Source organism: Tamandua tetradactyla, chromosome 11, assembly GCF_023851605.1.
Source record: "Tamandua tetradactyla isolate mTamTet1 chromosome 11, mTamTet1.pri, whole genome shotgun sequence".
NCBI lineage: Eukaryota > Metazoa > Chordata > Mammalia > Pilosa > Myrmecophagidae > Tamandua > Tamandua tetradactyla.
In genome coordinates, this window is record NC_135337.1 from 24,061,475 (window position 1) to 24,081,276 (window position 19,802).

At 37.3% G+C, this 19,802-nt stretch overlaps 1 protein-coding gene across 16 annotated transcripts in view; it reads left to right on the forward strand.

The window, feature by feature from the left end:
- The window catches only part of PLPPR5 (phospholipid phosphatase related 5), a 413,822-nt gene that overhangs the window by 106,840 nt on the left and 287,180 nt on the right, over positions 1-19,802 (forward strand). For 10 of the 16 annotated variants that reach the window (XR_013159284.1, XR_013159281.1, XR_013159282.1 and 7 more), the window contains 2 exons: positions 711-789; positions 14,121-14,205. The gene's annotated coding sequence lies outside the window, so the exon portion shown is untranslated. Of the gene's footprint in view, positions 1-710; positions 790-2,573; positions 2,672-14,120; positions 14,206-19,802 lie in introns of those variants that run through there. The other 6 variants (XR_013159286.1, XR_013159280.1, XM_077120158.1 and 3 more) reach the window with 2 other exon arrangements.

Consider the following 19,802-nt stretch of genomic DNA (forward strand, 5'->3'; position numbering starts at 1 on the left):
ATAAGTTCAAATTCAAAGTCTAAAATGAATTCAAGTCTGAAATCAAATTATCCTGCCTTATGAATAAAATATCCAAAGAAATGGAAGTCCCAAATCCATCCTGCAAAATATCCTATTCCACTCAGTCTCAGCTACAGAAGTTGAGCCCCAGTGGAGTTAGGGTATCTTCAGCAGCTGTATCCTGGGCTGTCTCTTAATAGGATGGGTACTTACTTCAGGGCCTCAGAAATGAATATTTAGTCACTGATATTATTCTAAAGAAGTCCAGAGATTTAAAAGGACTCATGAAATTTTATAGCTTGTGTCCTCGTATTCTTAAAATTTAAAATTTAGCTAATCCCCAGCCCCTAAAAGAGTTATCCCAGGCAGTAATAAGATCCTGAACCACTTTTTGCACTGAGTGATGCCTGCACCAGTAGCAGAAACTTAATGTATTTGGGTAAAGAGGTGATGGTGAAGAAAAATCTTGATTTTAGCTTTATTCTATACCAGTTTTCCAGAATCAATGAGCAGTGAAGTAGAACTCACTTGGGTGAGTTTTAAGCTCCCAGCAAGAGTTTAAATTTGACATTATGCAATTCTCATCTCTGAGGTTATAAGAAATATTTGTGCAAAACCCCTTCATTTCGAGTTTGGCTTTTAATACTGAGTTTCCGGCATCTTCATGCTGAATTGAGTGTGACTCTATCCGCACATTGTCTCTTGAACAGGCATTCGCAGTCCTTTGACATCTTGGTGGTTGCCACACCATGGATTTGCTTACGTCCATGACGTCTGTCTTCTAGGAAGGTATTCCCCTCATCTCTGCATTTCTTCAGAGGAGAAATTCCTCTGCAGATTCTTGAATTACAGTTGTGATGGATGCTTTTGAAGCTTGTGACCCTGAGGGTTTGGGGAAGGCCAGTCCCTCTGCTCTGTGCCCCATTAGATATTATTCACATGGAATCCAGAGCACTAAAAGCCGTGATCCGAGCTTACATAATCAACTAATCCAGAATCCATTGGAGATCACAGGGTGTGGGCTGACTCTGTCTAAGACTCATCCCTCTGAATGCAGAAGGAGATCTGGTGTCCTCATAATGCTGCCTCTCTAGGCTTAGAACTAACACTTTAAAGCCAGAACCTCACTATTCTCAGGAGTTTCAACTGCCTTGCATTTAAAAGTAGCAAACATTCTGTTGTCTACCAATTCCTGAAAAAAATATAATCCCATAACAGTCTTCCCTGTAATGCCAGGCCAAGCTATCCTGAGGTAGCTCAAGGTCAAGTTGCAGTAGCCTAGGACTTGAGTCCTGCTTGCTGTTTGGTTAAGGCCACTTGCCTTCAATCCTTTCTATATAAAAGTTGCCACACAAATTGCAGCAAATTTGCTGTAATTTGCACTGATGCAGCAAAGTCAAAATCCTGCCTAGTTTGCCTGCTTGATCCCTAAGGCATAAAGTTATTGGCCCAGGTTGCAGCCATTAATGGCTATTGATAGATTGGTAAAAATACGGTATTAACATAAACCACCACAAAACGCAAGGATCAAAAATCTGTCTGGTCTGCACTTAGTCAAAAAACAGCAGAGCTTAAAGACGCCCACTCTGGCTATAACAGAAATATGAATGTTTTCTTTTTTTTTAAGAATTAAATGCCATAAATTGGTTTACAAAACTTATTGCACAAACACAGTTTTACAATGCTTATATGGATACTTTATTTAAATATGCCTATGGTTAAGCTAACTAATATATCCATTTTTGGTGGGTTTCCAAGTGTATTGTTTGTTTTCTTAAATAAAAAACAATACATAAATATTTGAAATAAAAAAAGAGAATTATATGCCAAACCTTATTTATCTATCAAAGCCCTCTGCCCATGCACCCAACCACACTTTATTTGTGTAGTGTGTTTTCTCCTACTAAACCTACCTAGAAATAGAAAATCTCACCTGGCTAGCCACAGGGGCACCAGACAATGGATGCCTGCTGGAGGGAGACAGCATTTACAAAAAGTTTACTGCATGCTTGAGATTATACTACAGACAATCCAATCAATCCCAAGGAGAGAGAGAAAGAAACCTACATCTTCTTCCTTCACCCGCCAATGCCTATAGGAGAAGCACAGAGACAAAGCATGCACACATACAGAAGGGTGACAAAGAGGTGTAACTTACTAATCGCCCCCAGAAAGGGTCCACCTTATTTTTCCCAAGTATCTTTTAATGAAAAATACTTTCCCCTGCTGATCTGAAGTGCTGCTTCAATAACTAAATTTGCAGTTATTCATCAACCTTCAATTGTCGATTCATGCACCAATTCCAAACTTGAAATTATAAATGTGTTAAAATATTGTATTTTTAAATCTCTAAGTAGGCCATTCTCCTCTTCTTTCCTTTCCAATGAAATTTGCTTCAATAAATTTTTATGTGTTAATTTTTCCAGATTTAAAAAAAAACTCATTTTGTTAAATTAAAAAAAAATTCCATGGTATTTTGTTTGAAATCACATTCTGTATTTGGCATAGAATTCTAATACAATGATCTAACATTATATCACTTACTTATTTGTGCTTTTTTCTTCAACTACTAGGTTGCATAAATGCTTCCAAAGGGGCAGTTATTTTCATCTTTGCACTTTATGGAATAGTGCCTACGTATTGTAAAATTTCAATAAATGTGATTGATAACTTGTTTCCAAATTTATCATTTTTGTGACATCATTGCCTGCTTCATAAAAAGATGCATCCTCTACTTATTCTCCTTCCCCACCATCATACCCATATAACAAGTTATCTGTTGTGGGACAGAGTGTCAGGCTCACTTCCGGGTTGCTGTAGCACTAGTTCTGTGTCTTTTTTTTTACTTTGTTTTTTATTAGTTAAAAAAATTAACTAACACAACATTTAGAAATCATTCCATTCTACATATACAATCAGTAATTCTTAATATCATCACATAGATGCATATTCATCATTTCTTAGTACATTTGCATCGATTCAGAAAAAGAAATAGAAAGACAACAGAAAAAGAAATGAAATGATAATAGAGAGAAAAAATAAAAGTAAAAAAATAAAAAAATAAAATAAAAACTATACCTCAGATGCAGCTTCATTCAGTGTTTTAACATAATTACATTACAATTAGGTATTATTGTGCTGTCCATTTCTGAGTTTTTGTATCCAGTCCTGTTGCACAGTCTGTATCCCTTCAGCTCCAATTACCCATTATCTTACCCTATTTCTATCTCCTGATGGTCTCTGTTACCAATGACATATTCCAAGATTATTCTCTAATGTCGGTTCACATCAGTGGGACCATACAGTATTTGTCCTTTAGCTTTTGGCTAGTCCACTCAGAATAATGTTCTCTAGGTCCATCCATGTTATTACATGCTTCATAAGTTTGTTCTGTCTTAAAGCTGCATAATATTCCATTGTATGTATATACCACAGTTTGTTTAGCCACTCCTCTGTTGATGGACATTTTGGCTGTTTCCATCTCTTTGCAATTGTAAATATGCTGCTATAAACATTGGTGTGCAAATGTCCGTTTGTGTCTTTGCCCCTAAGTCCTCTGAGTAGATACCTAGCAATGGTATTGCTGGGTCGTATGGCAATTCTATATTCAGCTTTTTGAGGAAACGCCAAACTGCCTTCCACAGTAGTTGCACCATTTGACATTCCCACCAACAGTGGATAAGTGTGCCTCTTTCTCCGCATCCTCTCCAGCACTTGTCATTTTCTGTTTTGTTGATAATGGCCATTCTGGTGGGTGTGAGATGATATCTCATTGTGGTTTTGATTTGCATTTCTCTAATGGCCAGGGACATTGAGCATCTCTTCATGTGCCTTTTGGCCATTTGTATTTCCTCTTCTGATAGGTTTCTGTTCAAGTCTTTTCCCCATTTTGTAATTGGATTAGCTGTCTTTTTGTTGTTGAGATGAACAATCTCTTTATAAATTCTGGATACTAGACCTTTATCTGATATGTCGTTTCCAAATATTGTCTCCCATTGTGTAGGCTGTCTTTCTACTTTCTTGATAAAGTTCTTTGATGCACAAAAGTGTTTGATTTTGAGGAGCTCCCATTTATTTATTTCTTTCTTCAGTGCTCTTGCTTTAGGTGTAAAGTCCATAAAACTGCCTCCAATTGTAAGTTTCATAAGATATCTCCCTACATTTTCCTCTAACTGTTTTATGGTCTTAGACCTAATGTTTAGATCTTTGATCCATTTTGAGTTAACTTTTGTATGGGGTGTGAGATACGGGTCCTCTTTCATTCTTTTGCAGATGGATATCCAGTTCTCTAGGCACCATTTATTGAAGAGACTGTTCTGTCCCAGGTGAGTTGGCTTGACTGCCTTATCAAAGATCAAATGTCCATAGATGAGAGGGTCTATATCTGAGCACTCTATTCGATTCCATTGGTCAATATATCTATCTTTATGCCAGTACCATGCTGTTTTGACCACTGTGGCTTCATAATATGCCTTCAAGTCCGGCAGCGTGAGACCTCCAGCTTCGTTTTTTTTCCTCAAGATACTTTTAGCAATTCGGGGTACCCTGCCTTTCCAGATAAATTTGCTTATTGGTTTTTCTATTTCTGAAAAATAAGTTGTTGGGATTTTGATTGGTATTGCATTGAATCTGTAAATCAATTTAGGTAGAATTGACATCTTAACTATATTTAGTCTTCCAATCCATGAACACGGTATGCCCTTCCATTTATTTAGGTCTTCTGTGATTTCTTTTAACAGTTTTTCGTAGTTTTCTTTGTATAGGTCTTTTGTCTCTTTAGTTAAATTTATTCCTAAGTATTTTATTCTTTTACTTGCAATTGTAAATGGAATTCATTTCTTGATTTCCCCCTCAGCTTGTTCATTGCTAGGGTATAGAAACACTACAGATTTTTGAATGTTGATCTTGTAGCCTGCTACTTTGCTGTACTCATTTATTAGCTCTAGTAGTTTTGCTGTGGATTTTTCAGGGTTTTCGATGTATAGTATCATATCATCTGCAAACAGTGATAGTTTTACTTCTTCCTTTCCAATTTTGATGCCTTGTATTTCTTTTTCTTGTCTAATTACTCTGGCTAGAACTTCCATCACGATGTTGAATAACAGTGGTGATAATGGACATCCTTGTCTTGTTCCTGATCTTAGGGGGAAAGTTTTCAATTTTTCCCCATTGAGGATGATATTAGCTGTGGGTTTTTCATTTGTTCCCTCTATCATTTTAAGGAGGTTCCCTTGTATTCCTATCCTTTGAAGTGTTTTCAACAGGAAAGGATGTTGAATCTTGTCAAATGCCTTCTCTGCATCTGTTGAGATGATCATGTGATTTTTCTGCTTTGATTTATTGATATGGTGTATTACATTAATTGATTTTCTTATGTTGAACCGTCCTTGCATACCTGGGATGAATCCTACTTGGTCATGATGTATAATTCTTTTAGTATGTTGCTGGATTCGATTTGCTAGAATTTTGTCGAGGATTTTTGCATCTATATTCATTAGAGAGATTGGTCTGTAGTTTTCTTTTTTTGTAATATCTTTGCCTGGTTTTGGTATGAGGGTGATGTTGGCTTCATAGAATGAATTAGGTAATTTTCCCTCCACTTCAATTTTTTGAAGAGTTTGAGCAGGGTTGGTACTAATTCTTTCTGGAATGTTTGGTAGAATTCACATGTGAAGCCGTCTGGTCCTGGACTTTTCTTTTTGGGAAGCTTTTGAATGACTGATTCAATTTCTTTACTTGTGATTGGTTTGTTGAGGTCATCTATTTCTTCTTGAGTCAAAGTTGGTTGTTCATGCCTTTCTAGGAACTTGTTCATATCATCTAAATTGTTGTATTTATTAGCATAAAGTTGTTCATAGTATCCTGTTATTACCTCCTTTATTTCTGTGAGGTCAGTGGTTATGTCTCCTCTTCCATTTCTGATCTTATTTATTTGCATCCTCTCTCTTCTTCTTTTTGTCAATCTTGGTAAGGGCCCATCAATCTTGTTGATTTTCTCATAGAACCAACTTCTGGTCTTATTGATTTTCTCTATTGTTTTCATGTTCTCAATTTCATTTATTTCTGCTCTAATCTTTGTTATTTCTTTCCTTTTGCTTGCTTTGGGGTTAGTTTGCTGTTCTTTCTCCAGTTCTTCCAAGTGGACAGTTAATTCCCGAATTTTTGCTCTTTCTTCTTTTTTGATATAGGCATTTAGGGCAATAAATTTCCCTCTTAGCACTGCCTTTGCTGCGTCCCATAGGTTTTGATATGTTGTGTTTTCATTTTCATTCGCCTCGAGATATTTACTAATTTCTCTTGCAATTTCTTCCTTGACCCACTGGTTGTTTAAGAGTGTGTTGTTGAGCCTCCACGTATTTGTGAATTTTCTGGCACTCTGCCTATTATTGATTTCCAACTTCATTTCTTTATGATCTGAGAAAGTGTTGTGTATGATTTCAATATTTTTAAATTTGTTGAGACTTGCTTTGTGACCCAGCATATGGTCTATCTTTGAGAATGATCCATGAGCATTTGAGAAAAAGGTGTATCCTGCTGTTGTGGGGTGTAATGTCCTATAAATGTCTGTTAAGTCTAGCTCATTTATTGTAATATTCAAATTCTCTGTTTCTTTACTGGTCCTCTGTCTAGATGTTCTGTCCATTGATGAGAGTGGTGAATTGATGTCTCCAACTATTATGGTAGTTGTGTCTATTTCTCTTTTCAGTACTTGCAGTGTGTTCCTCATGTATTTTGGGGCATTCTGATTTGGTGCATAAATATTTATGATTGTTATGTCTTCTTGTTGAATTGTTCCTTTTATTAGTAGATAGTATCCTTCTTTTGTCTCTTTTAACTGTTTTACATTTGAAGTCTAATTTGTTGGATATTAGTATAGCCACTCCTGCTCTTTTCTGGTTGTTATTTGCATGAAATATCTTTTCCCAACCTTTCACTTTCAACCTATGTTTATCTTGGGGTCTAAGATGTGTTTCCTGTAGACAGCATATAGAAGGATCCTGTTTTTTAATCCATTCTGCCAGTCTATGTCTTTTGATTGGGAAATTCAGTCCATTAACATTTAGTGTTATTACTGTTTGGGTAGTACTTTCCTCTACCATTTTGCCTTTTGTATTATATATATAATATCTAATTTTCCTTCTTTCTACACTCTTCTCCACACCTCTCTCTTCTGTCTTTTCGTATCTGACTCTAGTGCTCCCTTTAGTATTTCTTGCAGAGCTGGTCTCTTGGTCACAAATTCTCTCAGAGACTTTTTGTCTGAGAATGTTTTAATTTCTCCCTCATTTTTGAAGGACAATTTTGCTGGATATAGGAGTCTTGGTTGGCAGTTTTTCTCTTTTAGTAATTTAAATATATCATCCCACTGTCTTCTTGCCTCCATGGTTTCTGCTGAGAAATCTACACATAGTCTTATTGGGTTTCCCTTGTATGTGATGGATTGTTTTTCTCTTGCTGCTTTCAAGATCCTCTCTTTCTCTTTGACCTCTGACATTCTAACTAGTAAGTGTCTTGGAGAACGCCTATTTGGATCTATTCTCTTTGGGGTGTGCTGCACTTCTTGGATCTGTAATTTTAGGTCTGTCATAAGAGTTGGGAAATTTTCAGTGATAATTTCTTCCATTAGTTTTTCTCCTCCTTTTCCCTTCTCTCCTCCTTGTGGGACACCCACAACACGTATATTTGTGTGCTTCATATTATCATTTAATTCCCTGAGCCCCTGCTCAAATTTTTCCATTCTTTTCCCTATAGTTTCTGTTTCTTTTTGGATTTCAGATGTTCCATGCTCCAGTTCACTAATTCTAACCTCTGTCTCTTGAAATCTACCATAGGTTTCCATTGTTTTTTTCATCTCTTCTACTGTATCTTTCATGCCCATAAGTTCTGTGATTTGTTTTTTCAGACTTTCCATTTCTTCTTTTTGTTCATCCCTTGCCTTCTTCATGTCCTCCCTCAATTTATTGATTTGGTTTTTGAAGAGGTTTTCCATTTCTATTCGTATATTCAGAATTAGTTGTCTCAGCTTCTGTATCTCATTTGAAATATTGGTTTGTTCCTTTGACTGGGCCATATCTTCAATTTTTCTGGTGTGATTTGTTATTTTTTGCTGGTGTCTGGACATTTAATCAGATTTCCCTGAGTGTGAGACCCAGCAGGTTGAAAGACTTTCCTGTAAAGCCTTGGGCTCTGTTTTTCTTATCCTACCCAGTATGTGGCACTTGTCTGTCTGCAGGTCCCACCAGCAAAAGATGTTGTGGTTCCTTTAACTTTGGAAGGCTCTTCCTGCTCTGTGCGTGGTGGAGACAGAGGAAAGGTTGTAGGCTGGTTTTAATGGCTTCAAATTGCGAAGTCCTGGGATCTGAATTCCTTGAGAGAGGGGTTCCACCTGAGTTGCATTTCACCCCTCCTGTGGGGAAGGTTCAGGTGGTAGAGAGTCCTGAAAGCAGCCTGTTTCTGCGTTTGGGGCAGTTGCAACCTGTGTAATCCCGGCGCTGAGCCCAGAGGCACCAAGCCTTCATAGAAACAGCCACAGAAGGCTCTATTTCACCCCCTTTCCTCTTTTTCAGTTAACCCAATAGGTGACTTCCACCTTGATCAGTTTCGCCTGAGCTGGGGGCCTATTTTTAGTAGTCAGAATTTGTTTATTAATGCCACTATTGGTATTTGGTTGGACTCAGTCCCTGCTACTGTTGGAGACTCTTTCCTTTCCCTCGGGGAAACCACCTGTGTGGGAGGGGCACTGGTTGCTGGCCGCCACGGCTTGAGGATCTCGCTGATCCGAGACTCGTAGCCGGTCTGGGAAGCCACCCGCGAGGGAGGGGTGCTAGCTGCCGTGGCTTGGGGAACTTGCCTCTCCGAGACTCTCAGCCGGCCTGGGAAGGTGGGAGGGAGGGGCGCCAGCCGCCAGCCACCATGGCCCCGGGAAGTGTGCGCCGCTCGGGAATCTCACTGCAGCGGAGTCTCGCAGTCGGTCCACCCAGTCCAGACTGGGGTATGCTGTGTGTCCGGTCTCTGTCGTGGCTCCGGGAACTGTTCTGTACTGTTTCTGGTTATTTAGTAGTTGTTCTGGAGGAGGAACTAAGACGCGTGCACCCTACTAAGCTGCCACCTAGCTCTGTGTCTTTATTATGTCACTTTATTATGTTACACAAGAGAGATGTATCTATCTCTCTTCCTAGGCAAATTCAGTGTAACCTTCTTGATAGAGGAATCATGATATTCACCTTTTTTTTTCACCCTATTTTCTGACATACAACATGTTTTCAATATGTTTGATAAATGAATAGATGTACTTAAATGCAAATTGCTTTTGATTTGTAATAGTGGTCACGGATGAAAGTAAATCACTTTGTGTAATCACTGTTTTTGTTTTTTACCGCATATCTTCCACATTAGATAGATGGCCAGGTTGTGGCAGTCTTGTTTCCCATTGAATCCTCAGGGTCTGGCACAGAGTAGCTCATCAGTAAATATTTACCAAATGAACTTATGTTCTTTCTCAGTGAAATTGTGAAACCGCATCAAATATTCATATTAAAAGTTTGTATAGAAAAATTATGTACATGATTAATAAGCATTTCAGGAAAAGAAATAGTATTGTTTTATGATATTTGAGGATTTAAAATCCTAATTTTAAAAGTTGTCAAGAAACTGTGCCCACAGGAGATGTCCTTCAGCAAAATGATTTCTTTGTTTTGCTCTAAGTCAAAATATGATGGGAAATGTGTCCATAAAACATATATATGGTGCATATAAATTGGCTTTTAGCAAAAAAAAAGAAACTGCAGTCAATGACTTATACTGTCTAACAATAATTTATTAACATGAAAAATAGATAAAATAACATGTAAAATGTGTCACAGTCCTGCTTCATTTTCATTTTGATTACTTTCAGAAATAATCTTACCATTGCATTTAAATATTTCCTTATTGAGTGGTTACAATATTTTAATTAAAAAGCTTCCTGAAGATGATCAGGAATTTTTAAAATGATGTTCCAGGGGAACGTATTCACAGTAGCATGCTTTTGAAGGAAAAATAATTCTAAAACTAAAGATATTACCAGCTGTCTGTACAAATGAGAGAAAAGGATCTATATGCCATTTTTGAAAAGTGAACCAGTCATGAGTCATGGGTAAGTCACTGCTGCTAAAACGTTATTTGTGTTATCCTTAGCATATAATGATATATATGATATTTGCATGCATAACTGCAAGCACAAATCCTAATGATAACTTTTCAGTACATATTTCATTTTAAATAGACCTTTTAGACCCTATTAACAATACATTTCAAACTGAACTGTAAATCCTTTGTGAAAAACTTAAGATTCATTGTACTAATAGTAGCTAGTATTTATTGGGAATTCACAGTGCATCAGACACTGTACAAAGCCATTTAACACATTACCTCATTATCTGATCCATACTAAGACCTACGAAATAAGTACCACTATCCTGTCCCTTTTATTAATAAGGGATCCAAGGGTTAGAATGGTTAACAACTCATTCAATGTTGCATAGTCAGTAAACGAGAGGCAGAGCAAGAAACCAGTTTTGTCTGTCACCAAAGACTGGATTTTAACCTCTTGTGCTCCATTCTGAAGAGCAAACTGGCAATGCAAGCGCCAAACCTGGCTGAAGACTTGGTCAGCAGAATGTTAACAATATATTTGAATTTGAATACATTTTGGGAGGGCGTGCCCTCTGCAGCTCCTCTCCATTTCTAACTACTTTCCATTGTCTTATTACTTAGCTGATTTTTACTTCATACATCTAGTTTATCTACCCAGCCATAGAAGACATCTGATTTTGAGACTCCTATTCCATTGCCTCAAAAAAATTACAATAAAATAGAAATGTTGGAGTCTGTGAGGGAAAGTGAAAAGTGCTAGGATAAATAAGACTTAGTTGAAAATTCAGCATAACTATATGTACCTCGAAGGCTCTAAATAATATCTCTGTCTATCTATCTATCTATCTTGCAGCCTATCTACCTATCTATCTGAATTAGCTTTTAATTTAGACCTTACTTAGTTTTGACATTATGTAACTAGCAATTTTTATAAGCAGACTCCTCGATTTGGGATTACAGAAGATGGAACTGATTTAGACAACACAGGCCTTGCTCGCAGACATTTTATGATCTAGATTAGGAGACATATGGTAGGAAGCAACTGAATAAAAGCACTATAATAAGAAATATAATTTGAGATACAGGGAGATATAACAGAAAGAACATGAGATTTGGTATCAGAACTACCTGAATAAAAATCTCAGTTTCTATTAATAACTCTTATTTTGGGAAAAATTCTTAGCCATTCCATTTTACTTTTTGGTCTATCCAGGATAAGAGTATCAAGGGATTCCTTTCCTCTTAGGAAAAGATTATGGAGTAATTTTATTCACTAAAGTTTTTTGTTCCTTAACCTTCTGATGGATGTGAAACTATAAATTTCAAAGTTCACTGGTCATTTTTTCCAAAGTGTCCTTGTTGCTCTTTGCCATGTGAAATAATTTTTCATTGTAGACATTGTCTTTCTCAGTTCTAGAAGTTTCAGTTAGAAAATACCTATCTTTTTTCACATTTTTAATTTTATGCTAAAATTCCTTATTTCTTTATACATTTTTTCCCCACTAAATACTTTAAACATTTATAATAATAGTTGAAAGTTCTTGTCTGTTAATTCTAATCTCTGGTATATCTTTGGGTCTGTTTATGTTCCTCATTCTTTCTTTTAAGATCAAGTAATGTTTTTGTACTTCTTTACGTGTCTATAATTTGTATTTTGAACATTGCTATGAAATCATTATAGAGACTGAAGTAAATACTATTTACCTCAGTAAAAGGCATGCTCCTTCCTAGAATGCATGACTGATCTGGGCCTGGAAAGGCTACAGTTTAGGTAGATTTCAAGTCATCGCTGGTTTCGAATAATTCAAGGGCAGGATTAGGGCACTCCCTCAAGCAAGGTTTGGGATTTAATTACCAATAAAAATTGTGATATGCATATAGGCCACCAGAAAGTTTTCAGTGTCCATCATCGCAGGTATTTCTCTCCGCCCTCTTTCTCTGCTCTCCATGCGCTAGTGAAGAGTCAAGGCACATTGTGGAATTTTCTCAGTCCTCCTATCATTTTCCCAACCCTTGACTCTATAAACTGGTGACTTGTTACCAGACAAAGGCTGTGGACTTTTTTGCCTGATGTGCTCAATGACCAATTCCTGAGACAACAGGGTTTCAAAGAGAGAAAGAGTTTATTATTAGGCATGTAGTAAGAGAGCAGATGGCTAGTGGCCAAAAAAATTTGGGTAGTTTTATTAGGGAAAAAAATGGGCAGCATTTAGGTTAATAAGCACAGTGGCCCCAGATGATGCAATTAGAGGTGATCTAATTATTGAACATGCACAGATTGAATATATGCTTAGTCACAGAATGTGTGTAAGAAAATGGCAGAGAGGTATAGGTGATTTGCAGGTAAAGCCTAAGCAACTGTGCTTGTTAGGCAGCCCTACTTTGCTTAGATCCAGTCTTGTCATCAAGATAGCTTTAAATTTGGGGTGGATTAGTTCTGGGCTGACCCAAGACCCTTCATTAATAAACATTAGGGGCCATCTTTAGCAATTACAAGACTCTAAAGTTGAAAAACTGGATAACTGGGTACGAATGAAGGTTAGTCACAGGGTTTTTATAATCACAGAGGCAGAAGATTTTATAATAATAAAGGTTATACATTCATCAGAGATCACGGCAGCTGGATTACAATTCAGATTTCAGGTATTTCCCTCTCTCTCTCCAACATGCCAGAAAACAAGAAAGAATATTTATAAAATGATTCAGTAGTCAAAATCATCCCTTAAATCTTGATTTCTCAATTACGATTTCATGGAAAAGATTTGGCAAGTGGGCACAGACTTGTGTATCTGGGGCATCTCAAAATCCAAATGTGCTATGTCAACCTAGGTGTGACATTTGAGGTTTGGCTAGTTTCTCCTTACCTTGCAAATCTAACCCTCTATATTAGGCTTGCTTTTTCTCTCACTATCTTTCTATGGATGAACAAAGTAGGGAATTTCTTATCCTTTAGTAGGAGCTTATTGAGCTCAGAAATTGAGTTCCTTTAACTTCTTTGTACCTTAACTCTCTGATGGGTGTATAAATGATTATTTCTGTAGTCTATCCATCTTTTTAGTTACACTGTTGGAAGCAATGGTCTCTTGAGATTTTCTACATTCTAACCAAGTGAGGAAATTTTCCTTTAACTATTCTGAGTCACTATTTTGTCATCTCTAAAAGAGGAAATTTTGTCAGTTATATAAATATAGCGTGTGAAAGTTACCTAGTATGGTACCTGACATTAGTAGGTGCCTTATAAATATTAATATCCTTTCTCCATTAAGTTGGGTATCAAGAGATGTCAAGTAAAGAAATAAACAACTGTATGAGTTTTGCCTGAATAGCTTTTGGTTAGGGTTAAGTTCTGAAGACACAAAACACAGATTGACAGGAAGGACCAAGAAAAATTGAGTCTTTGTTTCACTTATATTTTTCAACCAATATTTACAGAATGCTTACTCAATGACTGTGCTAGTGATAGAGATTGTTCTTAAAGAGAATTCTAAACCAACGTCTGTGTGTGTACCTATTAAATAAAAAAATCCTATCAATGCATATACCGTATTCTACAGAAAAACGTGATTATTTTCACTTGTTTTAAAAGGGAATCAGTGATGAAATGGAAGTTGAAGAAATAAAACTGAATCTGATAAAAGGAAAACTAAACCAGGGAACAAACAAGCACAATGGGTAACAAATTAAAAGAGGAGAAAGATCCTCCACAATCGAGGGCAGCAGACAATGGTTGAGAGTGTTTATGCCTCAATGAAAGAAATGAATGAATAAGTACCTTTTTATTATGTATTAGAGTTAGAACCAGTATTAGAATTTATTCCAGTGTTCCACATCTGGAAAAATGAACTGCTCACCGAGGAGGTGGGGGAAAGATGAACAGGGAACTGCCTAATCAGGTGTATTGAACCTTGCTTGAGTTTTCTTTTCATGGTTTGCATTTACTCAGACCAAAAAGAGTCTTCTGTTTAAAATTGCTTTTCTCTCACCAGGAAAGCCAGATGGATGAGCATAAGAAGATGAAGTCAGCCTTTGTGTATTAAGAAGCTGTTGCTGAACAGAATAAATGCATTTTGGGTATGTGAATCTTCTTATCACCCATTTCATCATGAATACAGGGATTCATGGAAACAAAAGACAGGAAATGAAAAGCAAAGGAAAGCAGAAGAAAATCTCTTGTACATTTATATGGGTCAGCAACAAACTAAGATTTCAGTGAATTAAAATCTATGGGGACATAACAGGGATGCATTTATCCATTTATGATCTTGACCTATCAGCTAGTACATGTGATGTCTCATCTGCTGACAGGATCAGCTTTTCTCTCTAAAGGCAGCAACAAGTCCTCATCATCCTTTACAATTTCCTGCTCAGTCTGGGAATATTTTATTTAAAAACAGACCTTAAAGTATATATGCAAGCCAGATATTTTGTGTATCCAAAAGGCACATTTTTTCAGAATGAGAATTAAGCTGTTTTATCCCGTACTATAGCCTTCTTATCCCTTTCCTCCTCCATCAATTCTTAGTATCTTTGTGGAAGGAAAAAGTCCATCGAAGACTGTATCTCTGTGTAGCTCCCTAAAATTGGAAAATAAGTGTCTTTTGATTGTATGACTTTCATTGCTAAATATTATACCAGATTTTTTTTAATTACATGTAATACTTCTTGTTAGTCTACTGTGGCAGTCACTACTGTAGGAAACACAAATACATTCTGTTGCTTAATTAATTTGTAAGTCACTAATCTGGTAACTACCTCATGACCTACTGCTCCCCGTCTATTTGAAACTAGTTCCCTGGTCTTACTTGCCTCCCAGCATTTATCACATTGTATTTTAATTGAAAGACATGATGGTATAGTAGAAAGTTCATTGACATTGGAATGCAGCATACTCTGTATTTGGGCAGAATTTGAAATGCTCAAATATTGGCTATTTAATATTGGGGCAAGTTACATTGTCTGTAAAATGAGCATAATAATAACAAGCTTTCGATGCTATGGGTTAGAGAATGGGGTTAGTGCTGGGCATAAGCAGATGGCATTGACCCTTGGGATTATTTCCTTTTTTCCTTGATTCAGATTATTTTCCCATATGAATTCATTAGTTTCTGAATCTTTAATCAGGGTCAAAAAGGTAACTCATAGTAGACTGTCACTTCAGATCCATGTGGCTTGTCCATTGTCTTTCTGATACTTACCTTTCATATGTTCTCAATGGGCTCTGATTTGAACATTTGATAAAGTCTGATCACTGGAATGAAGTAGGTCAAAAGCGCTAATCTCCTGTAACCTGTAAGGCTTCACTGAGGGATCACTGAGATGACACTCTGCTTTATTTCTCAATCTAGGATCTTTGGTGAGTATTAAATAAGCCCCGATAGTGCATATGGATGTTAGAGACCCACGTGGAAGAAATGGTGAAATGTATCAATTTCTCAATGAACAAATGTAGAAGAATGAGGATTTTTGCTACTTAAGGAATGTGGTTTCTTCTCAAACAAAGTTAAAGGAAAAAACACAATGATCACAATTTCAAAAGTCCCAAACTCCATACCTATGAAAGTTGGCTACTATGTCAGTGCAAAACCTCTGAGAAGCCTGCTCTATTCCTAGGGGTCTTGTGGAGTCTTAATTTTAGTGAAAATTTACCAATCAAATAACAAGTCCAGTGCATACATCTATATGGTCTTCTCTATTCACTCACATGTAACCAGCACTTTAGAAGGAAGCAGTACTTATTAATATAGAAAACTGTGTTCTTAAAGGAATCCAAGAATCACACGTGGGCTGAAATCATCACTTATATCCCCATAAGCTTCAGGAAGGAGAGATTGTGTGTTCACAGTCAACTATTGGCAAAAAAAAACATTTTAAAATATCCCTTTACTATCTTAAAGTTAGGTCCCTAACTCCTATGTAGTTCTAATTCTCTGAGAAGTTTTAAAAAATAATTTGACCAGGAAGATGGCAGAATAGAATAGGCTGAATTCACACCTGCTCCAAAGAACAGTTAAGAGAAGTGATAGAAGAATGACTGGGACAGTGGTTCCAGGGTGCAAGTGACCTGAAAGGGTCTTCTATAGTATATAGGGAAGTCCTGGATGAAAAAGCTGAAGAAGTAAAATCCAGACAGAGGAGTGAGTGGGTTCATCAGGTCTCTACCATAGACAGAGGCTGGACTTAGGAAATTGCCTGACATCACAGTTACCTTGGGATATTAGACCCCTCAGCTCCATAGCCAGGAGCTCCCTTGAGGAACTGCGAAGCTAATACTAGCTTTTCCTGCTCATAGTGACCATCAAACTAGTGCAAAGAGCTTACTGCTCCCTTTCCAAACACAGGACTGGAGACTTCAGGAACACATGTACAGGGAGGCGAGCCTGAGGAAGCAGGTCAAGCCATGCCCCTTGACTGCCCCATGTCCACGCATGCAGGCCCCCTTCCCCAATACCCTCGTCCCCAACTCCTGCCCCCCCAACATACCCCACACCCACACTCCCCACCCCTGTCCCCTTGTGTGTCAGTACTATGCTGTACCTCCTGTCCTGTTCAACCTGAAACCTGCCCTCCCATAACCTCCATGCCTGCACATCCATGCCCAAGCTCCCCATATCCAATGCCCCTCACCACCTGATGACATGCCTCCTGCTGTACCTTCCCTCTGCATCCCCTGCACTGTGCCCTGCCCCCACACACCCCCGTGACACCCCTGGGTACCAGCAAAGTGACTTGCCCTGTGTCTGATCCTGTGCCGCACCCCACCAATGTACCTCCATACACCACCCAACACCTTGCAGCCAGCCCTGCACCCAAACTGCACCCTACCCTGTGCCCCTGCACTCTGCAAGGCACACCCCACACTTCATCCTGTTCCAAACACTGCACCCCCACTGCTCCACTTCCCCACCCCCAGGCCCTGCATCCATGCCACACCGCTGGCCACACTTAGTGCCCCATCAAATCCGAGCAAATACAAAATCTTAGATCATAGAGGGAAATATCTTCCAAAGTAAACCTATCAAAATAATTAAATGCCTTGAAGTCAACAGAAAATCACAAAGCATATGAAGATGCAGGCAGAAATAGTCCAGCGAAATGAAGAGACACAGACTTTGGAACAACTAATCAAAGATGCTCATTCAAGCCTCCTAAATAAATTCAATGGGTTGGCTGAGGACATAAAGGATATCAAGGAGATACTGGAAGAGTTTAAAAGAATAAATAGAAAAATAGCAGATATCATAGAGTTGAAAGGTTCTGTAGACAAAATAAAAAAATACAACAGCAGATTTGAAGCAGCAGAAGGAAGAATAAGCAAACTAGAGGTCAGGCCAAATGAATTTGAACACACAAAAGAGCAAATAGCAAAAAAGATGGAAAATTGTATATTGGATCTCAGGGAAATGATGGACAACAAGAAGTGCACAAATGAAAGAATCACTAGTGTCCCACAAAGAGAAGAGTAAAGGGCTATGAAGATTTGTTGAGGTGATAATGGGAGAAAATTTCTCAACTCTTGTAAGAGACATGAATATGCAAATCAAAAAATTTCAGTGAGCCCTAAATAGAATAAGTCCAAATAGGCCTACTCCAAGATACTAATCAGTCTATCAAATCTTAACAAGATGCAGAAAATTCTGAAAGTGGCAAGAGAAAAAGTGGCTAACTACATATAACAGAAACTACATAAAGCTGAGTTTGGACTACTCAACTAGCACTATGGAGGTAAGAAGGCAGTGGTGTGATATATTTAAGATCCTGAACGAGAAAGACTTCCAGTCAAGAATTCTGTACCCAGCCAAATTGTCCTTCAAAACCGAGGGAGAGAATAAAATTTCACAGACAGATGAAAGCTGCATGCATTTGTCAATAAGAGACCAACTCTATAAGAAATATTAAAGGGAGGTCTGCTGGCTGAAAAAAAAATACAGGAAAGGGAAGTCTGGAGGAGGGCACAGAATTGAAGAGTACCAGTAAGGGTAGCTTAAAAGGTAAAAACAGAAAAAGGAAAAGAATATATAGATTTGATAAATAAAAGCAAGAAGATAAGATGGTAGATTCAAGAATTTATAGTAATAACTGAATGTTAATGGTCTAAACTTACCAATTAAAAGACACAGATTGACAGAATGGATTAAACAATAAGATCCATCTGTATGCTGCTTACAAGAGACTCATCTTAGCCACAAGGATACAAATATATTAAAAATGGAAGTATGGAAAAAGATGTTCCATGCAAGTTGTAACCAAAAGAAAGCAGAGTAGCTATACTAATATCAGACAAAATTAGACTTTAACTGTAAACACATCATAAGAGACAAAGAAGGGCATTATATATTAGTAAAAAGGACAATTCACCGCTAAGAAATAACGATGAAAAATGTTTATGCTTTCAATGAAGGAGCTCCAAAGTACATGAGGCAAACATTGGCAGAACTGAATGGAGCAATAGATATTTCAGCAATAATAGTGGGAGATGTCAATAAACCACTTTCCTCTACATAGTATAACCAGACAGAGGATCAACAAGGAAATAAATAAGTTAAACAATTTGATAAATGAATTAGACCTAACAGGTATATATAGATCATAACACCCCAAAACACTAGGATATACATTCTTCTCTAGTGTTCATGGGATGTTCTCCAGGATAGATCATATGCTGGGGCACAAAACAGGTCTTTAGAAATTGAAAGAGTGAAATTAGTCAAAGCACTTTCTCTGACCACAATGAAATGAAGCTAGAAATCAATAAACAACAAAAAAGGAGAACTTTCAGAAGTAAATGGAAATTAAGTAACATATTCTTAAAAAACTAGTGGGTCAAAGAAGAAATTTCTAGAAAATCAGTGAATATCTGGAAATGAATGAACATGAGAATACAACATATTAGAATACATGGGATGAAGCAAATGCTTATATTATAAAAGAAGAAGGAGCAAAACTTGAGTACTTAACTACTCACCTGGAGGAACTAGAAAAAGAACAGCAAACTAACTGAAAAGCAAATAGAAAAAAAGAAATATCAAAAGCTAACGCAGAATTAAATGAATTGGAGAACAGAAAAACAATAGAAAGAATCAATAAAACTAAAAGTTGGTTCTTTAGGAAATCAATAAAACTGACGGACCCCAAGTTAGGCCGAAAGAAGAAAGGAGAGGGAATGCAAATAAACAAAATCAGAAATGAGTGTGTGTGAAGGGTCATTACCACGGATCCTCAAGAAAAAAAAAATAGACAATGGAATCAAATTGAGGGTGCAGAAATAGACCACCAAATCTATGGTCAAGTGATCTTTGACAAGTCCCCAAATCCACTGAACTGGGGTAGAATAGTCCATACAATAAAGGGGCATAGGAGAGCTGGATATCAATAGCCAAAGGAATGAAAGAGGGTCTTTACTTTATACCCTATATAAATTGACTCAAAGTGAATGAAATACCTAAATACAAGAACCAGTACCATAAAACTCCTAGAGGAAAATAGAGAGAAACATCTTCAAGACCTAGTAATAAGGTGTAGTTTCCTAAACTTTAAACCTAAAGCACAAGCAATGAAATAAAAACATAGGCAAATGGGAATTCCTCAAAATCAAATGCTTCTGTGCCTCACCTCAAAAGATTTTGTCAAGTGGGTGAAGAAGCAGTCAACTCAATGGGAGAAAATATTTG